At 41.2% G+C, this 7,000-nt stretch overlaps 1 pseudogene; it reads right to left on the bottom strand.

The window, feature by feature from the left end:
- Positions 1 to 728: 728 nt before the first annotated feature.
- On the bottom strand, positions 729 to 1,725 carry LOC102488846 (BCL2/adenovirus E1B 19 kDa protein-interacting protein 2 pseudogene; annotated as a pseudogene).
- Positions 1,726 to 7,000: the final 5,275 nt, after the last annotated feature.

The raw sequence follows: 7,000 nt of genomic DNA, 5'->3' as shown, positions 1-7,000 counted from the left end.
GTTTCCTATATATACGTTCCTATATATTCTCTAGTTCTGAAAATGGCTTTTTGACTTGTCTTTAAGCTTAAAAGGAAAAAAATGTTCAATGCACTTGTATTTGCACTTCTGTGTTAAGGAATAATACACATTAAGTGAGAAAAAAATCTTGAGATGGCATTAACCTACTTAGATTATGTACATGATCTTTGGGTGTTCATAAGAATCAGTTTAACTGTCCCTCATCTTATGAGCACTTAAAATTTTTTAAGTTACAAAGGAAATGTATTGAACCATTTACAAACATAAATATTCTAATGTGCACTTTACAGAGTCATGGTCTTAGTTACCTGCATGTTCTTCCACAAGATAGGTATACATTTAAAAATATTGCTCAAAAACATGAAAGTATATATTACTTCTGTCATCATTTATGCATATAAATATTTTATGGAAGAAGATGCATTACTCCATATACAAATGCCAAAAAGCTGTTTTACATAAACTGTGGTTCTCTGCTATTTAGCAATATAAATATGATTACAATATAGTTAGCTATTAAAGAGCTAAATTAAAGAGATTTACAAACCAATACAGTAGTGAACAGTCCCTTGTACAAAAGTCCAATTAAAAAAGTCAAGTCAATTTCGTAACATTACATGAAAACACAGACTACTAAAAGCATTATAAGTGCAAGAGTGTTGCTTCCTCAGCACATTCTTCAGTCTTATTTGGACTGGGTGCCAAACCTACTGTTCACTTTTAGCTTGATCTTGCTTTCCATTAAGCTCTTGATCAGCTTGTCTTATGCATTCTGGTATGCCAACATATTCCATGGGGACAAGATCAGCTAATTCTGCCAAATAAAAGATGTATCTAATTTTTTGGCTGAATTTTGAGCTAATAAATGGTCTTCTAACTGCCAGAAGTGTTCTGATAAACCAACAGGGATGTACAATGATTAGAGATTTTAGGTTTTTCTGTAACCTTCTGTCAATTTGCTGATAGCATTTCCTGAGCCATCCCAGACTGGGCATTTTCCTTTGAGTTGTTGCATCATTTAAACAAACTATCATGGAGTTTTCTGCTACTAACAGCTCTAAAGTGCCAATAACATACTTAGAGATTGTCCATTAGATATCTATAGTTAGGTTGACCACTTTCAGGCATAAAACAGACAGCGAACACAATGATGGCATTTAATCCATCCCTGTAATATCCTCCATGGCTGATAACTTTTTTTATAGGGTTCAGTTGCTTCATATCAGCCCTATGATCCTGTTCTCCAATCCTGAACATATGCCAGCGTTGTCTCTTCCTTTTCCTCTGTGGCTGTGTATTCAGTAATTGAGTCTCTCCTAATTACTTCAGTAGTTTTGGGTTTTGTAAGATCATCTTCCCACTCAAACTCATTACTGTTCTCTGATGGTGTGTCTAAGCCATCTAAGTCAACCTCCCCACTTTCATCCAAATCATCTGACAATACAGAGCCATCACTAGTGTCAGGCTCCTATCTGGGGCCATTAGTTTCTTTCTCACTTTATTTCCATTAACTTCTAGTGAGCCAGGCTGGCTCTCTGGTCCAGTTACAGCTAGTGTATCTGCTTCAATACTATCATCTTAATGGGAAAGGTACTGGAAAAATCTTCATCTTGCCATTCTTTTTTAAGGTCCACACCTTCCATCCTCAGCCTGGATTCAATGTCAACTCCAGACCCCTGATAATCCAGAGAGCCAATGTCTCCGGAGGAAACCTTGGCTCCCTTGTCCTTTTCACCCTTCCAGGCTGGCGTCATGTGGCTGATAGCCAGGTCACAAAAAGTGGCACTGAGTGGAGCCTGTTCCTCTTGGTCAGCAGTGTAGATCCCAACCTGGTCCTGTAGCCCAGCTGTAGCAGTGGCCAGTTTTGATTTTCTGGTGACTCAGTATTTCTTGTCTTTCTATTATGTTTCATAGATCTATATAGCTAACCTTACACTAAACACAGGTTATCATGACTACTGTAGTCTTTGCTAAGTATTAAACTAGGTAGTATAAGTTCTCTAATGTTTGCCTTCTTTTAAGAGATTGGTTTGCCTATTCTGACACTTTAGTATCAGTTTTAGAATTATATTGTCATGATGACAAAATACAATGCTGGAAGTATGATTGGAATTTTTGTTAAATATAGAGATCAAACTAGGGAGAACTGACATCTTAACAATATTGAGTCTTTCAGCCCATAGACAAAGTGCATTCCTCCATGAATTTAGACGTTTAATTATTTAATTAATTTATTTATTTGGAGAGGTTTTTTGCCATAGGGCGCATGCGCTTGCCAGACAGACAGAGAGAGATAGAGAGACAGAAAGCGAGAAATCACCCCCCAGGAGGGATGGCCATGCCTCAATCCCTTCTCCTCCATTCTCCTCTTGGGATCTTGGGCATGCACACACATGCAACCAGCGTGAGTTTTAAGCCACCGGGTCCGGGATGCAAACCACGGTCGACCACGGGGAAGTCCAGCGACATAGCCATTATGCTAACCGCTGGTCCCAGACGTTTAATTTCTCTTGACAATGTTTTGTAGTTTTCTGGGTACAGATCTTGCACATATTTTTTGAAACTTTATCATAATATTTAATGTTATTGTAAATTAATTTTTAAAATAATTTACAATTGTATATTTTAATATATAGAAATGTGATTGATTTTTGGATAGTGACTTTACACATCTGATCTTGCTGTAGTCACTTATTATTTCTAATAGCTTTTTAATGGTTCATGCAAAGTTACTCATCAAAAACCAAGTCGAATACCAAAGGACCACCTCGGTGTTATACTGTGCTCTCTTAGGAAAACGACAGGAACGCCCCAGAAATCTTTCTCCCACTTAGGTCAAACAGTAGAGATGGGAAATCTTGGCATCCCAAAGGCAGGTGAATAAAATAAGATAAATAATTCTTTTTTAAAAAAATCAAGAGACTGTTGTTCTGTTTTCTCTCTTCCCCTGTTGCCTCTTGCTCCATCCTGCAATCTCACCTTATTCCCTGCTTTTGCTTAGTATGAACACTACATCTAACCAGGGAGCTTAATACAGGTTCTTTCAATGGAAGATCACTTGAAGTCCTGAAAAGCAACCAGCAACTCTCTTCTGCTCTGGGGGCGGGGGAGTGTGAGGAGCCCAGTGACCAGGGCTATGGATAAAGCATCGGCCACTTTGACTCCTGTAATTTAAATAAAACACAAACCATCCCAGTTTCTCTTTTTTTTTTCTTTTTTTTGGAGAGGTTTTTTCGCTATAGGGCACATGCGCTCGCCAGACAGACAGAGAGAGACAGAGAGACAGAAAGCGAGAAATCACCCCCCAGTGGGGATGGTCACGCTGCAATACCTTCTCCTCCATTCTCCTCTCGGGATCTTGGGCACGCACGCACACGCGCCCGGCGTGAGTTTTAAGCCACCAGGTCCGGGAAGCGAACCGTGGTCAACTACGTGGGAGTCCAGCAACGTAGCCATTACGCCAACTGCTGGTTCCCCCAGTTTCTCTTTTCTGCCCCAAGACCAAGGGGTATTTGTGGAGTAAATAAAAAAATAAATGCACCACCAAACAAAACTAAGGCAAATTGTAGTGAGGAAGGAGCTATATAAATGTTTCCACTTGAATATCACAAAAATGAACAGGGTTGTGCCTTAAATCGAGAGACTGGGGGCCAGCAAGTGGCGTGGTAGTTAAGGCACTGGACACTCCCACATGGCCCAGCATGGTTCGAAGCCCAGACCTGTTGGTTTGTTTTTTAACTTTCCCTCTCTCTCTCTAGTCAAAACTAAAATAGATGAATGAATACATAAAATAAGATAAATAATTCTTTTTTAAAAATAGGAGACTGTTGTGCTGTTTTCTCTCTTCCCCTGTTGCCTCTTGCCCCATCCTGCAATCTCACCTTATTCCCTGCTTTTGCTTAGTATGAACACTACATCTAACCAGGGTGTTCCTCTCACCCTTCCAAGTCCTACAGGTGTGACTCTGTCGCTGTGTTGTGGTTCACTCTCCATAAAGAGACAGAGAGAAAGAGAAGGTACTCTCAATGAAGAATGGCCCTGCTGCAATCCCTTCTCCATTTCTCTTTCAGGAGTTTGGGTGGGCATACACACATACCTGGCACATTTTTCAAGCCTCCAAGGTTTGGGACTTGAAGTGCTCACAATCCCACAATCTCACCTTGCCCCCTTTCAGAACAGAAGAGAGATGGCTGGTTACTTTTCAGGACTTCAGGTGATCTTCAGTAGAAAGATCCTGAGTTAGTCTCCACTGTGTTAAGATGAGTCTTTGGGATTTCAAGATTTCTGATCTGTACTGATTTGCCTACATCTGAGAAAGATTTCTGGGGCAGGCCTACTGGTGGAAGGTGGTCTGTGGGCATGGAATACATTTATTTTCTCCCTCTGTACAAATCCAACCCATCATTCAAGGCCAAGCTACACAGAGAGGAATTTGTCACCCAATAATGTGTTTCCAGAACACCTAAAACAGGGGCTTCATGGGGCAGGAACTCCATAAATACTTGTGGGTTTTGCTCATATGCCTTTTGACCTCTTGCTCTGAATGCCCTAGTATTTGCTGGCTCTGAGAGATGATTAAACACTTAGCTGCACTGTGTCGAGTTGCTAGCCTTTTTCGTATGTAACCTTGCCTCACCAGCTAGGCAGGAAGGGTATTGAGTCTCATATGTCAAGTGAAAAGCTTGAGCTTTTGATCCAAATTAGGACTATGTGTCTGAGGAACTAGCAGGAGCAGTGTTTTGGATTTCCTTCCTGTTCCTCCAGGCACCGGCTTAGGCTTGAGCACATATGTACTCACAGATTATTGTGGCCTGATATTATAAAGACAGCTTCAAATTTATTCAGGCCATTGCTATGACAGCATTGTTCAAGTGGAAGTATGAACCCCCAAGTTTTACTGTCGAAATGTAGTATTTCACCTGATATTTAGCCATCTTGTTGATATGACTTTTAGTACATGGCTCAGATTCCCTTTGATACCTCTGCATCTGAGTATGCTTAGAGAACACAAACATGGTTTTCTTGTACACCAAAAAACTTTTAAAATTCTAAAATGTTTATCAGAAAAAACTTAGAGGTAAGAGTCTGAGTAAAATGAGCCCTAGCTTCGATATCAGACAAGCCTTGTTCAAAATCTGTGTCTACCATTTGGTAGGTGTTTTGGTCTGATAAACTCTTATTTTTGTTTTCTCAGCTCTAAAATAATGGCAATATTCAGTTTATTATGAAATACACAATTAAATTTCTATTTAGTCCAAACTATAAAACACAATAATGATGGAATAATGCCTGCTCATTGAGTACTGTATTGTCACTAACTTGTCTACCACAGCCATTCACCAGCTCATAAAAGGGTTTGCAGGCACGGAAGACATTTCAGTTCTCTCAGTAGGAGGCTATTCCCTGCCTTGGCAAGTAACCTGTCAAACTAGGAAGATGATTTGCAACTTTATATGACAGGGAGATTCCATGCAAACTTTGATGACATCAGAGTTAGAGTGTTAACCAGTATAAGAAATGGGACCACCAGAGAATTAAGCAACAGAATACAGAGAAAAAGAAGCACCTCTCTTTGAGAAGGAGAGTGGGTTTAAGGCGAGGTGGATGATCTGAGTGAATGGGACACGAGCAATTTACAAGCTAGCTTGGGGTCCTAATCTGTGTGAAAACAAATGTCAGTAGCCACATGGAAGTGTCTCATTAAATGATTAATTAGAATTGCCGATAGTTTGAGATAAAAGTTTCCAAAAGTTCATTCTTCCTCAGTTTCTGCTTAAGTTCTTGTCAGAATGGCTTGGAAAGGAGAAACAAAAGCATAAAAGCAGTTGGTGTAATGGCTATGTCGCTGGACTCCCATGTAGTCAACCGCAGTTGGAGTCCCGGACCCGGTGGCTTAAACTCACACCGGGCGCATGTACGTGCATGCCCAAGATCCCGAGAGGAGAAGGGAGGAGAGGGGATTGCAATGTGGCCATCCCCCCTGGGGGGTGATTTCTCACTTTCTGCCTGTCTCTGTCTGTCTGGTGAGCGCACGTGCCCTGTAGCATAAACCTCTCCCCTCCCCCCCAAAAAATTAAAAAAAGCATGCCTTGTTTACAGCTGGTTAAAACAAGGTAAATAAGGTGGTAGACTGAGAAAGGTTATGAACATAGTTTATCAGAACAAGTGCGTTTGCTTATCCTCATCCTCATTCCCTTGCAACCTTGCTAAAAAACAGTAGAGGAGTGCCAAGAACAAGAGAAAAAAAAAGTTACAGAAGCAGACAATGGGGTCAAAACATTCACGAACAGGAAAACAATCAGCTGATAACTGATTTGTCAGCGTGCAGAAAGGTTCATCGCAGTGCTTAGTATCAGTTGAAGATGCCAGATCCCCAGTGTACCCTCTGATTCAAAGGTACACTCCCACCAAAAACTCAGTACAAACACAAACAATGTAACACAACCCCAGTGGCAATTGCCATCTGCACATAATCAAGAGGGTCATCCAGGGATGTGGATTGCATCATTTGTCTAAATTTCCCAAATACATTCTCAGGAGAAGCCTAATTCAGTTCTTCTCAGGGAAAAGCTAACGTGGGGCTTTGCCTTCGCCATGGGGGTCACAATCCAACACCACAGCTAAGACAGCTGAAACTACCGTTCTCTTGTTCTGAGATGTTCTCTCAAGAAGAGTGAGGGCACCCTTTCGGAGCATCATTACTGGTTACATATTCCCTTTCTATCTCCCACAATTTCCACTTGTTTCCACTTATTACCTCGTGTCATCCTTCCCAGATGGCAGTTTCTGCTCAACCACAGGACGGGTGCAGGCATAGCTTCCCAGGGTGTCCTTTTTTGTCACTGTCCAGGACGGAAGAGTAGAGTTAGAAAAGTGAAGGATGGGAACTGGGCGGTGGTGTAGCTGAGAAACTCAGCTCTCTAGGAGGCTGACTCACGTCGGAAGGTTCTAGAGACCTCCCTGAGCACGTTGGGCACAT

Source organism: Tupaia chinensis, unplaced genomic scaffold (assembly GCF_000334495.1).
Source record: "Tupaia chinensis unplaced genomic scaffold, TupChi_1.0 Scaffold147869_1, whole genome shotgun sequence".
NCBI lineage: Eukaryota > Metazoa > Chordata > Mammalia > Scandentia > Tupaiidae > Tupaia > Tupaia belangeri.
Note: the sequence above shows the minus strand (reverse complement) of the source record. Positions and strands in the feature narration are given on the sequence as shown.